Source organism: Erpetoichthys calabaricus, chromosome 6 (genome assembly GCF_900747795.2).
Source record: "Erpetoichthys calabaricus chromosome 6, fErpCal1.3, whole genome shotgun sequence".
NCBI classification, from domain to species: Eukaryota; Metazoa; Chordata; class Cladistia; order Polypteriformes; family Polypteridae; genus Erpetoichthys; species Erpetoichthys calabaricus.
In genome coordinates this window covers 167,423,060-167,448,235 of record NC_041399.2, presented here as the reverse complement: position 1 = coordinate 167,448,235, position 25,176 = coordinate 167,423,060, and the positions used below count along the sequence as shown (strand labels likewise).

The 25,176-nt window shown below is 39.6% G+C and overlaps 1 protein-coding gene across 1 annotated transcript in view; it reads left to right on the top strand.

Annotated features, from left to right (window-relative positions):
• Positions 1–2,261, top strand: part of pitrm1 (pitrilysin metallopeptidase 1) — an 827,899-nt gene extending 825,638 nt beyond the window's left edge. The window contains exon 28 of the transcript XR_007935355.1: positions 2,247–2,261. The gene's annotated coding sequence lies outside the window, so the exon portion shown is untranslated. The remainder of the gene's footprint in view (positions 1–2,246) is intronic.
• Positions 2,262–25,176: the final 22,915 nt, after the last annotated feature.

The window sequence follows — 25,176 nt, the reverse complement described above, 5'->3', positions numbered from 1 at the left end:
CGGGCAGGATCTCGCTACCAACCCTGAGAGGGCACTCCACCCTTTTCCGGCTGAGGACCATGGTCTCGGATTTGGAGGTGCTGATTCTCATCCCAGCCGCTTCACACTCGGCTGCGAACCGATCCAGAGAGAGCTGAAGATCATGGCCTGATGAAGCAAACAGGACAACATCATCTGCAAAAAGCAGTGACCCAATCCTGAGCCCACCAAACCGGACCCCCTCAACACCCTGGCTGCGCCTAGAAATTCTTATGAACAGAATCGGTGACAAAGGGCAGCCCTGGCGGAGTCCAACTCTCACTAGAAACGGGTTCGACTTACTGCCGGCAATGCGGACCAAGCTCTGGCACCGATCGTACAGGGACCGAACAGCCCTTATCAGGGGGGCCGGTACCCCATACTCTCGGAGTACCCCCCACAGGATTCCCCAAGGGACACGGTCGAATGCCTTTTCCAAGTCCACAAAACACATGTAGACTGGTTGGGCAAACTCCCATGCACCCTCCAGGACCCTGCTAAGAGCTGGTCCACTGTTCCGCGACCAGGACGAAAACCACACTGTTCCTCCTGAATCCAAGGCTCGACTATCCGACAGACCCTCCTCTCCAGGACCCCTGAATAGACTTTTCCAGGGAGGCTGAGGAGTGTGATCCCTCTGTAGCTGGAACACACCCTCCGATCCCCCTTCTTAAAAAGGGGGACTACCACCCCGGTCTGCTAATCCAGAGGCACTGTCCCTGATGTCCATGCGATGTTGCAGAGGCGTGTCAACCAAGACAGTCCTACAACATCCAGAGCCTTGAGGAACTCCGGGCGTATCTCATCCACCCCCGGGGCCCTGCCACCAAGGAGTTTTTTGACCACCTCGGTGACCTCAGTCCCAGACATGGGGGAGCCCACTTCTGAGTCCCCAGGCTCTGCTTCCTCATTGGAAGGCATGTTAATGGGATTGAGGAGGTCTTTGAAGTACTCCCCCCACCGACCCACAACGTCCCGAGTCGAGGTCAGCAGCGCACCATCCCCACCATATACAGTGTTGACACTGCACTGCTTCCCCTTCCTGAGACGCCGGATGGTGGACCAGAATCTCCTCGAAGCCGTCCGAAAGTCGTTCTCCATGGCCTCCCCAAACTCCTCCCACGCCCGAGTTTTTTGCCTCAGCAACCACCAAAGCAGCATTCCGCTTGGCCTGCTGGTACCTATCAGCTGCCTCCAGGGTCCCACAGGACAAAAGGGTCCTGTAGGACTCCTTCTTCAGCTTGACAGCATCCTTCACCGCCGGTGTCCACCAATGGGTTCGGGGATTGCCGCCACGACAGGCACCGATCACCTTACGGCCACAGCTCCGGTCAGCTGCCTCAACAATAGAGGCACGGAACATGGCCCATTCAGACTCAATGTCCCCCACCTCCCTCGGGATGTGGTCGAAGTTCTGCTGGAGGTGGGAGTTGAAGCTACTTCTGACAGGGGGCTCTGCCAGACGTTCCCAGCAGACCCCCACAACACGTTTGGGCCTACCACGCCTGACCGGCATCCTCCCCCACCATTGAAGCCAACTCACCACCAGGTGGTGATCAGTTAACAGCTCCGCCCCTCTCTTCACCCGAGTGTCCAAGACATGTGGCCGCAAGTCCGACGACACGACCACAAAGTCGATCATCGAACTGAGGCCTAGGGTGTCCTGGGGCCAAGTGCACATATGAACACCCCTATGCTTGAACATGGTGTTCGTTATGGACAATCCGTGACGAGCACAGAAGTCCAATAACAAAACACTGCTCGGGTTCAGATCGGGGGGGCCATTCCTCCCAATCACGCCCTTCCAGGTCTCACTGTCATTGCCCACGTGAGCATTGAAGTCTCCCAGCAGAACGAGGGAGTCCCCAGAAGGTATGCCCTCTAGCACCCCCTCCAGGGACTCCAAAAAGGGTGGGTACTCTGAACTGCTGTTCGGTGCATACGCACAAACAACAGTTAGGACCCGTCCCCCCACCCGAAGGCGAAGGGAGGCTACCCTCTCGTCCACCGGGGTAAACCCCAATGTACAGGCTCCAAGTCGGGGGCAATAAGTATACCCACACCCACTCGGCGCCTCTCACCGGGGGCAACTCCAGAGTGGTACAGGGTCCAGCCCCTCTCAAGGAGATTGGTTACAGAGTCCAAGCTGTGCGTCGAGGTGAGTCCGACTATATCTAGCCGGAACCTCTCAACTTCGCGCACTAGCTCAGGCTCCTTCCCCTTCAGAGAGGTGACATTCCACGTCCCAAGAGCCAGCTTCTGTAGCCGAGGATCGGACCGCCAAGGTCCCTGCCTTCGGCCACCACCCAACTCACACTGCACCCAACCTCCTTGGCCCCTCCCATAGGTGGTGAGCCCATGGGAAGGGGGACCCACGTTGCCTCTTCAGGCTGTGCCCGGCCGAGCACCATGGGTGCTGGCCCGGCCACCAGGCGCTCGCCATCGAGCCCCACCTCCAGGCCTGGCTCCAGAGTGGGGCCCCAGTGACCCGCGTCCGGGCAAGGGAAAACGCCGTCCAAAATTGTTTTTCATCATAGGAGGTTTTGTTTAACCGCTCTTTGTCTCATCCCTCACCTAGGACCAATTTGCCTTGGGTGGCCCTACCAGGGGCATAAAGCCCCGGACAACAGAGCTCCTAGGATCATTGGGACACGCAAACCCCTCCACCACGATAAGGTGGCGGTTAAAGGAGGGGGTATATATACATTGTATACAAAATTAAGGTAACACTTTAATAACACATTGGATTTCGATGAATGACATATTCAAATGGAAAATCTTTACTGAGTAATACTGTGTAATTCATTGAGAACAAAATAATCCATTGTCAATGGAAACCAAAACCACCAACCCATTGAGGGCTGGATTCAACATAACACCGAAAATCAAAGTCAAAAATTGAAATCGCAGGTTGATCCAACCTGCGTGAATTTCATCATGGCGACTGGTAATGTGACTCAGTAGTGTGTATGGCCAACATGTGCCAACAATGTCTGGGCATGCTTCTGATGAGATAGCGAATGGTTTCCTGTGGGATCTCCTCCCAAACCTAGATCAGAGCATCAGTGAGCTCATGGACAGTCTGTGGCACTACTTATTGGTGTTGGATGCACCAATACATAACATCCTAGAGGTGCTCAATTGAATTCAGTTCTGGGGAACATGTGGACCAGTCAATGGCATCAAGGCATTTATCATCCATGAACTGCCTACACACTTTGCTCACATGAGCCAGGCATTGCCCTGCACCTGGAAGAACCCAGGGACCATTGCACCAGCATAAGGTCTGACAGTGGCTCAGAGGATTTCATGTTTGTTCTAGTACTAGGGTGTTGTACCGTGTTAGCTATTATGAATGTAGAGAAAAGTCAAGCAAAATGACACCTTTTATTGCCTAACTAAAAAGATTACAATATGCAAACTTTCGAGGCAACACAGGCCACTTCTTCAGGCATGTTTGTGCTAGAAAATACTTTAAAAATTAGGACCTCTCACCAGTTCTGCATTTCATTCACTCAGCTATTTTAATAGATACGTAGATAAATAATTTACCCATAAAGCTATTCTAGAAACACAAACACGAAAATAACCATCACATTAAACACAGTATAGAATGGTAAGAACAAATAAACAAATGTGTATATTCTGAAGCACGAAAAAGAAAACTTTTCTTTAAAAGACACATTGTTGGGAATATTTTTTGCAGTCCCATATCAACCTCAGCTCTTCTTATGTTACTTCATTTTACACTGGATGTCTTTTCATGAAAACTTTGTACATTATTGGAGACATATCTTCCTATTAGGTCAAAAATTATAAATACAGAGATATGCCATACTAAAGCAAAATATTTCAAATGCTACAAGAGCAATGGAAGTAGACAGCTGAGTGAAAAACAGGTTATAAAATCTGACTAGATAAATCCTTTTTTTTGCCATTAAACATGGCAAACATGCCCTGTCATATATTGCTGGAGGTGTACAACTGACTGTTAAGAGTTTGCCATATCTTTAATTTAATAAATAGAAATATTTGAAGAGAAACATCTTAGACATACTGACTAAGTTAGGATGAATATAGTCAGATTTAGTTGATAAAAATATTGAATCTGTAATACTGCTTAACTGTTATGTACTTGCAATAGAATACATAGACAGTGCTCTAAAGAACCATACCAATAACTGCTTTATTAAATTTAAAGCTTACATGTAAGGTTAAGTTTTTCCGACAAACCGATTTTTTTTAGCACAAAAATTATTGCTGTTGTTTTCACTTTCTTGGAAATGAGCTAGCAGAACTAGTACATTTGATAAAATCCATGAGTTACTTAACCTTATTTGTAATCGCTATAAGAAACCTTAAACTACTTATCATTTTAGGTTTTGACTGAATATATTATGTGAGTCTACAAACCGAATGAATTTCTGCCTATAGAATGAACCTAGGAGAGTTCAGGTTGGCAGGCATTTTTCCTAATTTAATGAATAAAATATATTATAACACAAAACAATAAATACTGTTACCAGATCAAAGTATTGTGTGGAATATTAACAAGACAACTATGAAGCTTCTTTCCACTTCACCCAGTTTTATTCTGTATGGTGTAGTTTTATTTTTAACAGCAATCCTGGACTCAAAAACCAAAATATAATAAAATCTTCAGAATTTTTTGTGCTTTTATCATATTTGATATTCTCCAGCTTCTGCACCATCCTGCTTTGAATTAGCAGGTTTGGAAAATGGAAGGATGGAAAATAAGACCTCTCATTACCTGTCTGAGCTGCTGCTTCCTTACACTCCTGCCCGTGCATTAAGATCATTGGAAGCTAACTTACTCACTGTACGTAAATACAGGTTAGTAACTATGGGTGGCATAGCTTTGAGTGTGTTGGCCTCTATAATTTGGAATGCTCTTTCTCTCAGTCTTCACAAGGAAAAATCTATTATTAATTTCAAACTCCTGTTAAAAACACATCTTTTCAATGAGCATTATTCGTTTTCTTGTATGTAATTTCTACTGTCTTGTTATTGTGTTTATTGAATTGCAAAGTGTCTTTGAGTATGAAAGGCACTACATAAATAAAACGTATTATTATTATTATTAGACAGGGTCATATATTAGGTACCAATTCTAAAAGAGGTATTAACAACATAAACATTTTACGCTTGTAACAAAAAATGACAATACACTTAAATTATGTTGCTGACATTTTTCATTCTTTCATATGTTAAATGTTTTATAATATGTTTTATAACATGTAGACTTTTCATATCTGCTTATGACGGATACTTAAACTGAAGTGTTAACAAATCTAGACTGCTTGATTCATACATGGTGTATTTAGGTGCAGTCAGTATATGCTGAGAAATCAGCATTTTTCACATAACCCAGTATTTCATAAAGTTTTACTGCACTGTTTATAATGTTGCTTTAGAATATTTTTACTATTATCTTTACTCTTCTTTCAGTTCTGTCTTTCACTTATGTCCCAAAATACTACTTTAAAGTAAGAACACAGAAGATGGAAAGGTCAAATGAAATGAGCTGCTTATTTTTAATGCCTGTTTTGTTTTATCATCAAAATATGAAGCTTACTGTTTTCATACCAAATGTCTCAGTAATATGGAAATATTTTCCCTCACTAATTAAATACATGAAGAGAACAAACTATGCAATGCATGTACCCCAAAATCAGACTCACAAGCAGATTAATCTAAATTCCCAGGATCTGCCAGAAGAGGGCAACAAAACACCTTCTGTCACATTGGTTCATCCATTATGTGCTACCACTGCATCTTTCAGTTACACATCTCAGTAACTCTACCCTTAAATGGGTCCACAAAACAAAACTGCTTTATTACAGAAAGATACTGTATTTTAAAAATGATACATTCTGAATGTGGATAAAGTTGACACAATTAATAAAGGAGTTTGTCTATGCCATTTCAGAGAAAGTTTAAACATTTTCCATCAATGGAAAATTTTAAATATAGACGTGATAATGATTATTATTTCTTCTTATGTGAAAAAGTAATAAATATATGAATGAATTATTACCCAAATGAACATGAATAGATAGGCATATTAATAATAAATTTTGTGACCACATTCTGAGAAGCAGCAGTATGGCTTACATGTAACACAAAGTTAGTAGAATCATCTTAAAGTGTGTTTAAAAGAAACTGTCTGTCTGGACCTAAGGAAAACATTTTCATTTTTGCTGTTTTCTCAAACTAAAACTCTTACAAACTATTTCCTTCTTAACTTCACTCTCTGTATCTGCTCTTTTCCAATGTCATGGTTACATTCCAGAATTATGAGAAAAACATTTTATCTACCCCAGCTTATGACATTAATACACTAGATTGTTATGTACATCCCTTTAAATGAACTCTCAAATAAGTTGAATCATTAGGAGTAGTGTTTGTCATAAGTCACATTAATCAACTTACAGTATGTCACACAAAGCCTTCAAATGCTATACCATTGCATACATATACATTGGATAGACCCCCAAAACAACAACAAAAAAAAATAATAAAATTGTATTTTAAAACAAAACCATCCAGTACTAACCACAGCCAGTTTTCTAAAAACTGTAATCTCAGCTTGTTTTATTTTGGTAGGGTTCTGAACTGACTCTATCTTAAAACATATCTTAATTTATTATTACTTTTGAACTCTTTGCTATGTAGACATAAACATATGTTCTCCACTTACACATTTTTCCTGCTATCATTGCACTCTCCTATCATGACCTGGATAATTTAGTTTTTTTTTCTGGGTATAATACATTTTTCTTGCCATTTCTGTGGGTAAAATCCATGTTTGTCATGCCAGAGAATCTTTGGGCAATCATATTTTTACTATTGGAAGCCATTTCTATCTTTATTTTTACTTTTATCATGATGCCATTTTGATTTTCATGGCTGTGTATATTGTTTTTTTGTTCAGTTGTTAGTATCCAACAAGTTTCTGTCACCAGAAATCTTACTGTATTGCATCATTAATGTGATTCTTTATAAATTGGCCTCAAGGAGACATCCACTGTCCAAATTGGTCAGCATCAAACGTTCTCTTGTGCTAGTTTCTACTTCTGCATTTGCAAAACAGAGAGCACCTACTGCAACCACAGAAAAATGGCATGCAGGTTGAAGAATAATTCATCAGCTTCGAGGTAAGCCTTATGTTTTCAAAAGGTGGCATTCAAGATGGATACACAGGAGACTCTTTAAGCTCTTATGAAAAATATGTACAACATTCAACTTATCGGATCCTGAGGGCTGTGATGCTGGTGATGAGTTGTTCCATTTTGGATAACAGATTGATCCAACTGAGGAAAAACCTGCTGAGTGTTATTCATATTTGTCATGATATTATCAGTGAATCTGTATACTGCATTTGCTTGCAAGTTGGCTAAAGTAAGGTTTTTGTAAAATATGCATCTTTTTTTAGTATGATGATTTCACTTTAATTTGCGTGTTGCTACACTGTGCACATGAGTTTTACTAGTTTATACGCTTGTCGAGTAAATCAAATCCCTTTTGCTTTATTTATAAGTGCAATACAATTTGATTTTACTGCCGTAGTCTGCAATAATGTGTTACTCACTCACTTTAGTTGTAATAAAAATGCTCCTGAACATTTGGTCCATTTAATATAAAAACAGTATCCTTCCTTTTTATTATGCCAATACTTCCAGTATGTCTTTCTATGGGTAGAAAAGCAGTTTGGAGGAACAATAGTGGCATCAAATGCTTTAGTAGGACACAATAAGGGAAGCAGAACAGAGAAGGGTTAGTAACAGTTCATGTGTAATGTATTCCTATATGTTTATATAAATAACTAACAAATAGAGATGCAATATGCACAGTCTTTCAGTAGCTCTAATCAGGGTGTGCTACATAATAGTAGTATGTCTTCAGCCTGGATTTAAAAGTTGAGACTGAAGAGGCACCTCTTATGTAAGCAGGCAGAATGTTCCAGAGTTTTGAGGTCCTGTTGCTAAAAGCTTGATCTCCCACTCTTATTTTATTAATCCTTGGAATCTTTAGAAGGCTGGTATCTCGAGATCTTAATGAGAACTCTAGTTTGTAAGTACTGATAAATTCATAAGAGTAAACAGAGCCTCAACCGCTTCATATGTAAGAAGGAGCATTTTTAAAGCACCATTAAGCTTAAGTGTAACAACTTTAAAACTGGAACTGTGTGGTCATACTTTGTAGTTCTTGTAATGATTCTTGCAGCAGCAGTTGGAAAGAATTCAAAAATGCCTACAGAATGATTTAAACAACCAGTAAATAACTCATTACTGTAGTCATGCCTAATAGAAATAAATGCATGAATTAATTTTTTCTTATTGTTCATGTCTAGAAAACATGTATTTTTCAATATTTTAAGCTAGAAAAAACAGATATTAGATATTACCTTTGTAAATAGTGTTTTAAAAGGCATATTGGTATCAAAGTAATGCCAAAGTTTTTTTTGATTCAGTAAAACTAACGTTTAGACCAACTGAGATAAAAAGTGACCAAACAGTTCTACATCTTCTAAAGCTCTGCCTTTGCTCTTTGCCCTACATTGATGGATTAAAGGCCAGAAGTCCACATGACCATCATCATCAAGTTCTTCCATGAGAACCCTGAATACAATGAGGACTGATCATTTATGTTAGGTAGAATGCCTAGAGGGGTGCTGGGCGGTCTCGTGGCCTGGAACCCCTGCAGATTTTATTTTTTTCTCCGGCCGTCTGGAGTTTTTTTTGTTTTTTCTGTCCTCCCTGGCCATCTGACCTTACTTTTATTCTATGTTAATTAGTGTTCCCTTATTTTAATTCCTATTTATTTAATCTTTTTTCCCTTTCTTCGTCATGTAAAGCACTTTGAGATGCATTATTTGTATGAAAATGTGCTATATAAATAAATGTTGTTGTTGTTGAATTTCATAGCAGCTTTATTTATCCAAGTCACAGGATCTTATCTAGTAGAACTTAATTTGACCAGAATAAATGGGTGTGATGAAATGAAAGCTCTATGCTTCACATCTTCCACAGTTCAAGATATACAGTACATTCCTAATTTTAAACCCTAACAGCAAAGTCATAAAACCAGTCATTACGTTATCATGTCATTTGAATAAAAGTGGTTAACTAAACTAGTACATTCTTAGTAAAATAAAAAGAAACCTTATCTTCTTCCCAGGCCTGTGAAACGTTATTTTTTGCGATTAATATGCCCTGGTTAACGCATTAAAAAAATATTGCCACATCCAGGGCCAGCAAAGAGGCAAAGGCCTCAGGCAGTGTTTTGGTCAATGCGGCATTTTCAGGTATTTTTTTTTTTAACATTATGAAACAATAATACAAGTAAGTTATATGTGGACCTAAAGAATCACATACACATCCAGTACCATATTTATATGCTACCTTTACAGATTTTATGAAATAAAATATTTTCACTTAAAGGTTGAACATTTCATATTACGTGGTTCACAACGATACACCACATGTTAATATTTAGCACTGGAGTTCAATTTCTTGATTTATACATACTGACATAGGGAGGAAAGAGAATGGGAACGGGATTTACAGCAGTCCTGGTGCAATGCTAGAGAAGAGTTGTGAAGATAAAAATGATGCTCTATTTTTTTCATTTCTTGCTTCTGTAAGAAGATCAAATCAAAGTCATATCACATAAGTGCTAAATAAGTTGCTTTTGAGTGGCATTAAAACCAAAATAAGTTTCTAGTATCTCTGCATTTAACAAATCATTCTGCCATCCCGCTTACAGTGCTGACTGCCCTAATAAAATCACAAAATTCTATAAAATAGAAATGTAATGATTATCTCTACTCATGTTCAAGTTTGCAGCATCTTTGCTAATTAAATCAAAGAATGCAACATAACCATCTAAGTAATGTACAGTGTCAGTTTTTAAGCGAGATAGCAGCTACAGAGATCTTTTTTAGCATGCCAGGATCAATCGTGAAGGAGAGTAGTGTTTTCCAACAGTTGTTCTGTGGTGGTACACTTTTTATAACCCAAAAAATCCCAAGGCACACCAACCAAAAAAGCATTAAATCTATACAAATGCTAAACTGTCTGCAAAAAAGGTGATCACCTATGTCGACTTCTTCAGGTAGTCCCATCCTCCTTGGACAGGTCTCAACCACCTGAGGATCGTGTGTCTCATGGGTCAGGACACAGGGGCACTACACTGTTAATTCCACAGTACACCAGTTGTAAAACACTTGTTTAGAGTATAATCATCAAGTCGTTGATGGTGATGAACAATTGAGGATAGTATTTACAGAGTTTTAACACAAGTTTTAATTTATACCCATTTAAGAGATGCTTATTTTTTCAGTTAAATCAGTGTTCAGCAGTGTATTCAAAGTCAATGGTCATTTTGATTGTTTTTACTTTGATACATCTGTGTCTCCTATGCTATGCCAATTTGAGAATTAATACTTTGGCCTTATTTTCTTATTGCCTTCTTTTCCACTTGCCTTTAAGGAAGGCATTCAAATTCAGGTTGTTCTTGCTCAAGTAGTTAAAACTTCAGGTTTAAGGTCATTGTTTTATGTTAAAACTATGGCATTATTTTTTTTTATTCCTTTGTGTTGATTCTACATTAACTTTGTGATTTAGTTTGTATTTACTTCATGATTTATGTATTTTATATTTACTGTACATGTTTTAATGTTAGATGTGAATAATCGCGATTAATTACATACGTTTATGTGATTAATTAGTTCCATTTTTAAAATTGATTCCCAGCCCTACTCCTTCGTAATATTTTTATTACCAGTAACGGCACACTGCATGAAAACGTGCAGTGAATACACTTGACTTGAGCATTCATAGCTTTCATACTCTTTCTCTGTACGTTTAACATTCTTTTGCTCAGAGGTTGATGTGCTTGCTGCTTCCTGAGCAGCTCTTCTTTTCTCCACCCTAGCAGCCCACTTCTTCTCTTCTTTCATCAACATCTTTTCGTGTTAAAACTGATTAAGTCAGTGTTTGTGTTGCAATTACTTAGTACGTTTTCCTTAATGTTTCACTTAAGCTGGCACTTAATTCTTCAAACTGCCTCAATAATGATTTAAGATATAAAGAGGTAGGGAAGTGACGGCGAAGGTGGTAGGGAATGAGAGCGAGCAATAACCTTGGAGGTCAATCATCACCCCGAAAGCGGATAGTAGACGTCACATAGTACATGTGTACCAAATTTCAGGTGAATAGTTCAAATGGTTTGCAAGCTACAGGTGATTTAAAATCCTGGACAGACAAACAGACAGCCACGGTAGCCAAATATATAACAAAGAGAAAATGTAAAATTTCATATTTGCTTGAATAATAACCTGGGCATGCAAGAACTCGTATAGTGGTCCCAAGGACTTCGGTTGACTTCCAAGAATCATCTGTGTCTGTGAAGTTTGCACTGTCCCCATGTCTCCGTGTTGTCTTTTGCTGCCTCATCTCATAGACATGCATGTCAGATTAACTAGCAACTTTAAATTGTATGTATGAACATGGGTGAGTATCTGAGTGTATTCTATGACATACAGCCATCCTGTCCAGGGTTTGTTTCTGCTTTGAGCTTACTGCTACAGGCTTGAAGGCCATATTTCCATTACCAGTAATGGAATAACTGAGTTCAGAACGTGGTTGCACAAATTTTGATCATATTTTTTTGGTGTACTTGTTCAATATAGAAATACTGCATTTCCTAATTTGTGTCTACTTTTCGATCTTTCCCCATGTCTGCTAGGAGCACAACGCCATGAAACACTGGTTAACAGTTGCCATTCTGCAACTTCTCATTACTAGATTACTGTTCTCGAAAATATCTCCATGGAGTTGCTAGAGTTTACAATTGTATTTTGAGAATTTTCTCTGAGTGCACATCATTTCTTTCACCTTCTAAATATGCATATTATGTTAAATTATAATGGCTTAGGTGGTTGCATGTGTATGCTCAGAAATGGGTCTGTCTTCCGGGCCAGGGCTGGTTCCTGTCTTGCACTTTATGCTGCAGAAATAGGCTACAACTCATCCTGATCCTGAAATAAAATATTATGGTTCAGAAAAGTATGGATGTTAACAAATTACTATTTATTTTGATGTTTAAACAGAAAAAAAGATGTTCTGACAGATTATAGATGCAGGCAAGAAAACTGCATATAATGGGAAAAATACCTGGTTGAATATCTTCCTGTTTTTCCTAGCATGAAGTAATAAAATGCATGGCTACTGCTAAGCTGTCAGATGCATGTTTAAAATAAGTTTCTACATCTGTCTGTGTATACTGTTCTTATGAAATGTTTACAATTCAAGGCCTGCTCGGGATTAGAAAGATTGAAAATTGTCACAGTGGAAAATATGATAGGACTAAGGGACCCATGGAAAAACAAATTAGAAGAAAGTCACTTGCCTGGCATTATGATCTGCTGTACAGAAATGTGAGTGTATTTTTTCTCAACCCAAGGGATGAAGCTGCTAAAATAAAACAAAAGATTATAGAAATTTTACTTAGTTGGTCATTCTTAAGCATCTGGGTTTTCATTAGCTTTGGACAATTCAGTAAAGATATCCAAGCAGTTATATTCTGTTATACTTCAATGGCTCTCCTGTGTCAAAACTATTCTGTAATGCTTGGCTGTCAAATAAGAGTTACATGAGGAGCATACAGTGAAAGTGAATGAATTAATAGAATCTTAAAAAAGGAAAATATCATAAATCCTATACTGCCTAAATTATTTAAATTAAGTCTCTTTGGGAAGACAAACTGTTAATTCAAGGCATCTTAAGCTAATTTTTTGGGTGTGGTTATCAGGTGCTATGGTGTTATAAATTTCTGTGAACATAGGGAGTATAGCCTGAAGAGACTTTATCTGACCTACATATGTATTTAAGTAGGGCAGCAACTACAATACTTGGCTGCTTTGGAAATATTCATCAGGGGACATTTTCCCAAGGGTACTACTGCCCAAAGTTTTACCCTCAACTTATCAGCAGGGCATTGGTGAAGATCTGGCCCACAGGGAAGAAGCTCTCTGCCGCAATGAATTTCATCTCTGGTACAATAGCTGACCTTGTGTGACTTTTCAATGCCAGGCCTTCAAGGTTGTGTGACTGCTAACTGTGCAAAACATTTTTATCAAACATCAGAGGAAAGACCTTAGGGACAGTTCTTTCCTTAGTGGCCGTCAAGCATTTTATTAATTTTAATTTCTCCAAATTAATTTTTTCTGCTTTTGAAAATTCCAAACACTACAATGGAAAACCAAAAGCATGCTGAAAGATATTTTATGTTCATATGTTTTCTATTTTAATGCTACTTTATGCAAGATATAAGTATTTTTTATTATAAAAATATTACACATGTGAGTAGGGAGCATCCTGGTGACACTGTTAAGATAAGGATTCACAACCTAGTTGTCTGGGGATGTACAGTTAATAACAGCCTCTTTCCTTATGCTTGCAGCCCAGACGAAGTCGGCCTACTCTGCCCCACAGGCGATTTAAAAATGAAGCCACTAGTAGTAGGCATTTGTTCCTACTAAAGAGCAATGAGCTAACAAGAATTCTTAAGGAAAATGGCAGAGAGAAGATGCATCACCAAATGAGAACATACATGATCTTTCCCTAAATTACTTGGACATTTATTTAAATGTGCCAGCATTAAACGGGGTACTGGCTGGTCCTCAACCCTTTACCCTCTCCTTCTTATTCTTTTATACACCATTCAGCCACAACTTTAAAATCACTTGCCTAATATTGAGTAGTTCATCCACATGCCACTTAAACAGCTCTGCTAAGTCCAGGTATGAACTCCAAAAGACCTTTGAAGGTGTCCTGTAGTATCTGACACTAAGACAATAGCAGCAGATCTCTAAAATCCTGGAAGTTGCAAGGTGGGTCATCCATGGATCGGACTTGTTTTTCCAGCAAATCCCACAGATGTTTCATCAGATTGCGATCTGGGGAATCTGAAGGCTACGTCAACACCCTGAACTCATTGTCATGTTCCTCAAACTATTCCTGAACAATTTTTACAGTTTGGCAGGGCACTGCCATTAGGGAATAGTATTGTCATAAAGGGGTGTACGTGATACATGTCAAAGTAACATACACATGAATGCCACAACACAAGGTTTCCTAGCAGAATATTGCCCAGAGCATCATACTGCCTCCACCAGCTTGCCTTCTTCCCATAGTGTCTTCTTCTGTCATCTCTTCCCCAGGAAGACAAGCATCACAAACCTAGCTATCGACATGAAGTAAAAGAAACATTGATTCACCAGAACAATCCACCTTGTTCCACTGCTCCATGATCCAGTTCTGATGCTCACACACCCATTCAAGGTGCCTTCAGTGGTGGACAGGGTTCAGCATGGCCAATCTGACTGGTCTGCGGCTCTGCAGCCCCGTATGCAGCAAGTTGTGATGCTCTGTGTGTTATGACACCTTTTTCTTATGATCAGCATTAAGTTTTTTAACAGTTTGTGCTACAGTGTCTCTTCTATAGGAATGGACCAGACAACTAGCCTTCACTTCCCACGTACATCAATGAGCCTTGGGTGCATATGACCTTACTGCCACTTCAGTGTTTGCCTTTCCTAGGACAACTTTTGATAGGTGCTAACCACTGTATACCAGGAACATACCACAAGACCTGCTGTGTTGGAGATACTCTGACCCAGTCATCTAGCCATCTCAATTTGGCCCTTGCCAAAGTTGCTCAGATCATTACGCTTGCCTATTTTCACTGCTTTTAGAACATCACCTTTAAGAACCCACTGTTCACTAGCTGCCTAATATATCCCACCCCTTGACAGATGCCATTGTAATGAGAACATCAATGCTATTCACTTCACCTGCCAGTAGTTTTAATGCTGTGGCTGATCAGTGTATATTAAAACTGTAAAGGGGGCTTAATAAAGACACATACAACAATGCCCATGGTGATATCCAATTAATTCTAATATTTACTCTGATGTCACTTGAATATACAGCATGCCCATTTTTTTTTACATTTGTTCACTTTTCTACGTATACTGTATATTCCAAAGCAGGTCCTTAATAGCTAAACTTTGCACCAGCAGAATCCAGAATAAAGCAGAGCACACTTATACACACAACCAAACTTAGTGACGCAAAGCCAGTGTGATGTCTGGGTTGCCCCCAGCTGGCATACTCCCTTGAATTCAGCACATTGATAATCATGAAACCGAGATGAATTGGGCAATGAGGACACAATATTGCAAAGGTAGGTGCAACAAGTGCAAAGTACTTTTATTTACCACAGCATTCAAAAGTAGATAAATAGATAACTCCAATAGCAGTATTCATAATGGAGGTTAAAATGCAAATTAAAAAACAATTCACACAGTTAAAGTCCACGGTTAAAATACAGTTAGGATTTTGTCCTTTAAAATCGCTCTTGTGCCTCTGTGCTTCCTTTTAAAACCAACATTTCCTTTGTTCTCATGTTAAAGTTTCCTGAGCAAGAGAAGTTCTCCAACACGCACAGTCAACTTTTTGTTGAGTTTTGTACCCACCACCATCCCTTAGTGGTTATTGATATACCATTTCTTGTGTTCCCTTAAATTTAACGTCCATCAATTCAACCACATAGTGACGTTAAAGACTCTGCTCAGATTGCAGTCAAGCACCACATCAAGACATTTCTGCCCACCTTCTGTATTTTTCACTAGTGAATGTAAGGCATAACATTCCTCACTTTGGTCTTAGGTAGCTTTAAATCTCAAGTATGCTTCAGCGAACAGGAAGCACTCTGCTTCGTAGGCCTAGGTATCTGTGCTTCTTACTAAGCCCTTAAAGTGATCAATCTTTCTCAATTCCCATTTCCAGGCTATCTGCTTTAAATGGATAACATGGTCTCACTCTTCCCTGTTAAAGAATGTTTGTTGTCATTTAATGGGTGATTAAGAACAACTTACTTAAAAGGGTATTATGGTCCCAGCTTTCCAGGCTGTGGATCAAGTGCTGCCTCTTTGGCCAAGAGATCTTCTGTCTCTTGGCATCATTAAGTCTCTTGTACCTTCAAGTAAATAGTGCTCTCACTTGAGATCTTCTTCCTACACTAGCATGCAGATTGCTTTTGTTAGGTTTATCTTTCTCTCATTGGCCCATGCTGTACTATAGATGCTAAGGACGTAGGCTTACTTTCACATGTCAGGTTGCCATGTATTAAATACCAACACATACAGTACAGACACACACACCAATGCACAGGCTACAAGAAAGATGCATAAATTGGGAGGAAAATGTGTGAATTCCATAACTTTTCTGTCTGTAACAGAATCACTGTCATTAATATAAGGAAGAAAAAAGTGATGGTGGAAGCACAGACTACTGAAGGTCTCCACTGATGAACTCAGCCCATGTGGAGCATTTTTCTTGTTCACCGTACTCTTAGTTTCTAACCAACTATGCAAACTGAAATTCATTTCCGTAAATCTGATGCCAATGATTTCTAGTTTCAAAATAAATCGTTGGGATTTATAAGGTTTTTAAAAGTCTAAAGTACTGTAAATTATGGCATTTGCTTTGCTTCTGTCCAACACCTTAGTTTCCCATTTTAAAAAGTTTAGCAGATTGGTTTGACAGGATCTTGGCACTCTGCTTTGCCTCAATGTTAGTGTGACATAACAGTTTCTGTTTTTGTGCAGATTCCTCTTTGAGGTACTTTATCTCACACTTCAACTGCTATGCACATCATCCTCTTTACAGAATTGAAAGCATTTTAAAAATTGTTTTGGTCATTGAGTGGCCTTTCACACCACCTCCAGTGAGTTAGACTTGATCAACATTCACTATTGAGTGTTTAAAGTGGCAGTGCAGGTTTGAACATCATTAACTGTGAACTTTAAATTAAAAAGACAATGAGATAGTTTCATAGAGAGCTAACCAAAAAGCAACATACTATAAAGACTGACTAAAAACTAACTGCAATATCCAAAGATTATAACAGAGAATGTGCTACACTTACAATAGATGACTGGATTTTCTTTATTGGATTGGATTTCCTTTATTGTCATTCAAACCATACAACAATGAAGGCACAGCTCAGCAAAAATGCATTTCTCCAGGCTCAATGTACAAAGTAAACATAAAGACAAGTGCAGATTATACAAAAACACACTTAATAGACAACATAAACAGACATAATATATGAATAATCTGATAAACACATTGGTGAATAGTTGTAAAGTGTTCAAGTGACAAAAAACGTTAACATAATGCACAGACTTAACAGCATTTTAGGAGATATGAGATTCCGGATAAATGTGCTCAAACAGTCTTTGCGTGTGTTCAGGAATATGACAGTCCAAATACGTCAGCATGTTGTTTGTTGTTAGAGGGAGTGGGAAAACTCCTACTGAGTCCTGGCAGTCTTGCACACATACTGTGGTAGCGTTTGGCAGATGGCAAAAGTTTGAACAGTCCATGGGCCTAGTTGGAGGGGTCTCTGACTATCTTGATGACTATCCTAAGGCAGCGTGACAAGTACAGATCTCGTATAAATGGGAGGGTGGTTCTGATGATTTCCTCTGCCATCCTCACCATGTTCTTGGGCAACATCTGATCTGAAACAATGCAGCTGCCATACCAGACTGTGAGGCTGCTGGTCAAGATGCTCTCTATTGCACCTTTGTAGAATGTTGTAAAGACAATAGGGGGTGGTTTACTCTCCTTATCTGTCGCAGAAAGTGAAGGCACTGCTGTGCCTCCTTGACAAGATAGGTGGGGTTTGTAGTCCATGTCAGGTCATCTGTGATGTGCACCCCCATTAACATGGTTCTTCTTCCTGACTCTACAGCATTGCCATGGCTTATATGTGCAGTATTTGCCATGCGTTTCCCCCTGAAGTCAACAATGATCTCCTTCGTCTTGTTGACATTCAGTGACAGGTTGTTTTTGTCTCACCAGCCAACAACTTGGTTCACGTCTTCTCATTGCTGATGAGGCCCACCACTGTTGTGTCTTCTGCGGATTTGATAATATGATTTGATTATGCCTGACACAATAGTCATGAGTCATGAAAGTGAACAATAGAGGGCTCAGAACACAGCCCTGGGGGACCCCATTGTTCATGGTGATGGTCTCTGAGATGTTTTTGCCAACTTGGCTTGGGTTGGTCTGTGAGGAAGTTCAATATCCAGTTTTGTAATATGGTGTTGATGCCTAGATGGGTCAAGTTTTCTTGCCAAGTGCTGGGGGTAACTGTTTTAAAAGAAGAGCAAAAGTCAAATAAGAGCAGCTGCACATAACTGTTGTTTCATGCAGAGGTGAAACAAGCTCAGTGTTTAAACATTATCAAACACAAGTTTCAGATATACTGTACATCGCTATCTGCTTCCACAACCCTGATGTTATTTTTATTAGCAGTACTAAAAGAAATGACATTTTTACCTGACAAAGAGAAAGTGACTGTACAAAAAGGGCAACAAAATGGATCTCACCATTTATAAACTAATTCACCTTACTTCTATTCTGTGTTAGATTATGTAAAGTATAACCAGAAAAAATGAAAGCACTATCCTGTATTGAAATAATACGTTAAATTACAGTCGGCATAGGTTTGTAAGAAGAAGACTTTTTGAACTACAGTAGCAAACAAAAGCAAAGAATAAAATATGGATTATTTAGGCCTTCGAGAATCTATTAATATGGTTGCATACAGAAGGTGAATTCTAAAGTTAGAAGCTATTTGCTTCAGTGATAACTTCTGAAGCTAGATTTCAAGATGGTCAGACAGGGTACACACAATAATAGAAGCCATGTGGTATTTGTCTTTGGATTGTTGCTCTTTCCCCGACAGCAACTGCCTGCATGCAAGGCATCCATTGGAGTATACTCATTTTTAGTGCAAGATTTTTCTCTGATTCATACAAAATGCAAATGACACAATTTTGCAAAGCTTCTTTCTTGAATTGGTGCACAAAGAAAGCTAAACAGACTTTTTATCATTTTGGGGGTAAATATGAAAGAACAAGTGTAAAATCTATATAGACAGATAAAAAAATTGTACACACTCTTTTTATTTGTTTTAACAAAACAATGAAATACACACTGCTATATTAAAAAAAGAACAGCCCAGTTAAAAAAACAAACCCTTTAAAATACTTTAATCACAAATCCCATCCTTACGCAGTGTGGAGAGCAAGTACAGTAAATACCAAAAAGCCCATTATATTACAACTAGACAAAAAGCCCGTTTCGACAACATAAGATGAAACGGGCACGAGTTTGTGTCAGTAGTGTATGAAGAACAAATGATAAGTAAGAAATAAATAAGAAAGTGATGTAAGTAGTGATAATTAACTAAGAGGTTTGGGATATGGTTTAGGTTTATTTGTCATATATAGGTTAACACAGGGTCAACATACAATGAAATGTGTATGACGAGAAAAACAAGTCACTCAGCCTAGATCCAATAAAGCTTAAAAAAAGATTACAAGTTAAAAAATAGACAAGCCATATAAAATAAAATGTGTATGTTTTAAAAGAAGTTATAGAGCAATATGAGTTGAATGAGCAGCAAGTACAAATGACAGTTATTGCACAGATAATGTTTTATAAGTACAGATGCATATTCCATAAAGTGCAGATGCATGTTCCAGTCAGTATTCTGAGTGTGTGCAGGTACAGTTTGTATGTGAGTAGTGCAAAGTAGATGTAGTGCATTATAGTTGTAATGTAAGTGTATGTAAGTGTTCAGGTGTTGCTGTTGAGGAGTCGAATGGCCTGGTGGTAAAAGCTGTTCTTAAGTCTTGTAGTCCGAGCAGCCAGACGGTAACAAGGAGAACAGCTGGCGTGCTGGATGGCTGTGGTCCTTTATGATGCTGCTTGTCTTACGCAAGCACCGCTGGAGGTAAATGTCTTCAATGGCAGGAAGACTCTTGCCCGTGATGTGCTCTGCTGCCTTCACCACTCTCTGTAGTGATTTCCGGCTGCTGGCAGAGCAGCTCCCATACCAGACAGTAATGCAGCCCGTCAGCAGACTCTCGACCACACTCCTCTAAAAGTTTGAGGTGATGTTGGCATTCATGCCAAACTTCCTCAGCCTCCTCAGGAAGTAGAGCTGCTGGCGAGCTTTCTTGACCACAGTGTCTATGTGAAGGGTCCACGAGAGATCCTTGGTGATGTTTACTCCGAGGAACTTGAAGCTGTTAACCCTTTCAACTTCTATGCCGCTGATGTAGATGGCCTGGTGTTCTCTGCCTTGTTGTTTTCGATAGTCCACAATCATCTCCTTGGTTTTGCTGACGTTAAGAGACAAGTTGTTATCTAGGCACCAATTACTCAATGCCAGCACCTCCTCTCTGTAGGCCGTCTCATCGTTGTCAGTGATTAGGCCTATGATGGTTGTGTCGTCTGCAAACTTGATGATGGTGTTTGTGCCGTGTTTTGCAACACAGTCATGGGTGAACAAGGAATACAAGAGGGGGCTAAGCACACAGCCCTGCGGCGCTCCTGTGTTTAAAATGAGTGATGAGGATGTGTGTTTGCCGACTCTCACCACCTGGGGCCTGTTTGTGAGGAAAGAGAAAATCCATCTGCAGATGGTCGTCCCCAACCCAAGGTCGTCAAGCTTCAAGACGAGTTTTGAGGGGATGATGGTGTTGAATGCCGAGCTGTAATCTATGAACAGCATTCTTACATATGTATTTCCTCTTTCCAGGTGGGTGAGGGCAGTGTTTATTGTTAGCGCAACGGCATCCTCTGTCGATCTGTTTTCTCTGTAAGCAAATTGGAGAGGATCCAGCGTGTCAGGGAGAGAGGAGCAGATGTAACCTTTGACTAGTTGCTCGAAACACTTCATAATGACCGGTGTCAGGCGATAGTCATTCAGACAGGAGACCACCGGTTTCTTTGGGACAGGAATGATGGTGGATGCCTTGAAGGAAGTGGGGACCACTGACTGCCTCAGGGAGAGATTGAAAATGTTGGTGAACACACCTGCTAGCTGGTCAGCACACGCCCTGAGGGCACGGCCTGGGATGCCATCTGGTCCCGGAGCTTTGCGAGGATTGACCTTTTTGAAGGACCTTCTCACATCGGACGTTTCAAGGATCAGAGTGACAGACTCACTGCCCCCTTGAGGATATAGCACCTGTTCTTTGTTGGCTGCATCAAAACGAGCATAGAAAGTGTTGAGCTCGTCTGCAAGACATGCAGTGGGCTGAACACTGACTGTGTTTTTCTTTTTATAGTCTGTGATGCAGCACAGTCCATTCCACAGGCGCTTGGTGTCAGAACTGTGGTAGCTTGACTCCACTTTGTCCCTGTAGTCCCGTTTGGCCTTCTTGATGGACCTCCGGAGGTCGTATCTGGCTGCTTTGTATGCATCAGAGTCCCCTGAGCCAAAGGCAGAGGTCCGCACCTTGAGCTTAGCCCGGATCTCCCTATTTACCCAGGGTTTCTGGTTAGGATATATGCAAACGGTGGTTTTAGTGACAACATCGCCAATGCACTTGCTGATATATCCTGTGCCAGAGTCTGTGAATTCATTGATGTTGCCGTCAGCTGCATCCTCAAACATCTCCCAATCAGTTTTTTCAAAGCAGTCCCATTTGTAGATGTTCCTGTATGACTTTATCACGGCAAAAAATACTGTACACTTAAAAAAGACATGCTATCTATGATGTTTTTTCTTTGTATACTGGAGGCCTGTCAGTATGCAACTAAAGTTGTAAAATCTCTCTGTAGACTACATTTTTTGTGAAGACACTCTCACTGTTTGGTAGTAATTTCCCTTGATGTGGCCCATCTTTAACTTGCACCTTCACATCACTCGCCCACTGAAAGTACTTAATAATAATATGTTCTTACGTATTATTTTGAGTGTGAGGGTTGGCTGTGATCGGGGCTAATATCCTACGCCTGGGCGGAAGGATTTGGGATTTCAGAATAATAATCCCAAAATGCGTAGGCTAAATCCGCCGCCTGCCGCGATGAAGCAAATTTTCTCTTTAGAGGCATTTGTATAAGTTGGAAGTGAGACGAACTTTGAAATGTTTAAGTCATGAATGTACCTGTAGAAGACAGTTGTATAATGCGTAAGCTAAATCCGCCGCCTGCCACGATGTTGGGGTTGGATTTCGGTCTCGTAAGGTTTTTCGGGCAGTGGCGCAGAAGGCGACTGTGCATTCAGCTTCGGACTGACGTCAGTGAGTGAGTGAGTGAGTGAGTGAGTGAGTGAGTGAGTGAGTGAGGAGGCATGCGAATTATGTATTAAGATTCCTCATAATTAACACCATTACTTATAAAGAAATGTAGGCAGCAGGAGCCCATCAGAATTATATTTGAATAATACTGATAAATTCTTGGCATATTCTGATAAAACTCTGCATTCTTTCAAACTAAGAAAATTGTATTTATTTGTTTTTTAGTTTAACATAATAGTTAAAATTGTGCTTCTTTGAATTGACCAAAATCAGTTGGCATGCTAACAATGTTGTATAGGAGATGACCATAAATTCATCTGTAGATAGTGTCATTCTGAACACTGCCATAGAAGGGTTACAAATAATTGCAAATCCAACAACATCTAGCAGATAAGCAAATATCTCTATCTTTCCCAGATTTATGGTCCAGTCCCCTTCTGTAATAATATACACATTTTGTATGTGTATTTTCATTTATTTAATTTTTTGCCATTTTTGCCATATAATTTTAGCTTTGATTAATTTTGAAAAAGTTTAATTTCACTTCTTTTATTTGTTTATGAGACATTGTTGTCTCACATCACATGGCCTCACCATTTTGCTTGTGGCATCATGATTGTTGCATTATAAAATTGCACCAGGGTCAGTCTGTGTGTTAAGGTATGATAAGAGACTTGTAATGTACCAAGGATTACTGTGAGAAAATGGAAACACCAGGAGATGGTATCGAAGTCAGACATAAATGGGTTAAAACTGGAAGATCAGAAAGTAACCAGGCAACCAGGAATCAAAGGGCAAGACATTAATTAGAAGTCATGGTTAAAAGTACAGTAAGAGTCAAAAAGACAACACAAACCTACAGCTAGGGCCTATTTAGAAAATGAGCAAACTATACTTCATGAAACAAAACATAGTTTATCCACCGAGGGGTAACAAAGACTGACACGGGTGCAAATTTATAATACATGGATTATGATTTCACAAAAGCGCTGTCAAGGTCACATGACACCAATAAACAGCGTTGCATAAACAAAACAGACAGCAGTAAAATTAAACTTTTCCACAGTTAACATACAGTAAATGAAAACTAGACATCAGAAATAAAATCAGTATGCCAAAAAACAATATAATAAATGAAAATAATTGGACAAAATGGGTTTATTATTACACCTGCTATATTTTTGATAACTTTAGTCAAGATATGTACAACATACAATTTTAAGATGAATTAGACCATGTTTTGCACAGATTGGTGAATAATATATATTTTAAACTCTTGATTCTCATGCCTTGCTTGAGATGAAATGAATTCGTCAACTCAATCAGCTTAACAGACTGATTAGGCTTCTGACTCGAAGGTATTCTCTACTCTATAGTGTACCTGTTCCATTTGACCTCTTTTATGTAGACAAAATAAATACACCTAGACAACCATCTTTTACACCCTCAATATACTTTCACTCTCTTTGACTTCTCTGTATTACAGTAGTTTCCTTCCACTTTTTCGCCCATCTTTCTACCTTATTGCCTTATGATTATTTCATCATCCACTTGAGGATGTATCTGAAGGATCAAAAGGATCAATTTTTTTCTGTTTTTTTAACAAGAAATTAACTTTTACCTGATGCAGCCTTGTGGGTTGCATGTGTATAAATTCTATCTCAGTTTTCCTGACTGTTAGATAGTAATGATGCAGCAACCTTGTTCACTGCTTGAATGTACATATGACTTTAAATGCGACACTGGCATGCATGACTACAATGGTGGTTAATATATGCAGCTAGTTAATAAGATTTGTAAATATGATGTACAAAATGGTGAGCTATAAACATATTAATTTGGGTCTCATATTAAACAAGTGAACTTTATACAATATAATATTTAGATTTACTCAGTTTAAACTTTGAAAACCTATTTTCACACACACCAATACAATGTATATGTATGTTTCCTATCTTGGTCAGGAGACAAGAAGAGGAAAGGTTATCTGTGTTGAATTTGGATCTGTGGTTCCAACATCAACAAAGATTCAGCACCATGATACCACTGCAGCTACATTAGCCATGTACTTTGCAAGTTTGGCAAAAACAGGTAACCAGAGCACTCCCACTGTGAAGAAATTTGAAGTACCTCATCTAACAGCTGTTGTGTCCATTGCAAAACCTGAATTAGGCCACCAATGAGCCATAAATCTCTGATTTAAAAAGGCTGAAAAGAGAGGGTGAGAATACACAGATGATCCTCATGAAGAGTTAGTAAAATGAGTCAAAACCTTACCATTGGAATACTCCATAAGCAAGGGACAGAGAAATGAGATTCCAAAAAAATAAAAACAAACAAAGGATGGACAGTTTTGGAAGTGGACATAAGTTTGCTGTTTCTAAAAAGCATTAACTTAATTATAAAGTGAAAATGAAACAGTACACCAGTTGTCAAATGCCTGATTTTCCTCAAAAATTAAAATGTTTAGGAATTGCTACATCTTCTTCTTCTTTCGGCTGCTCACGTCAGGGGTTGCCACAGCGGATCATGTTTCCATATCTTCCTGTCCTCTCTCACCACACCCATAAACCTTCTCTTAGGCCTTGGCCTTCGTCCTTTTCCCAATATACCCAGCATCTCTCCTCTGCACATGTCCAAACCAACACAATCTCGTCTCTCTGACTTTGTCTCCCAACCGTCCAACTTGAGCTGACCCTCTAATGCACTAATTTCTAATCCTATCCATCCTCGTCAAACCCAATGCAAATCTTAGCATCTTTAACTCTGCTACCTCCAGCTCTGTCTTCTGCTTTCTGGTCAGTGCCACCGTCTCCAACCCATATAACAAAGCTGGTCTCTCTACCATCCTGTAGACCTTCCCTTTCACTCTTGCTGATACCCGTCTGTCACAAATTACTCCTGACACTCTTCTCCACCCATTCCACCCTGCCTGCATTCTCTTCTTCACCTCTCTT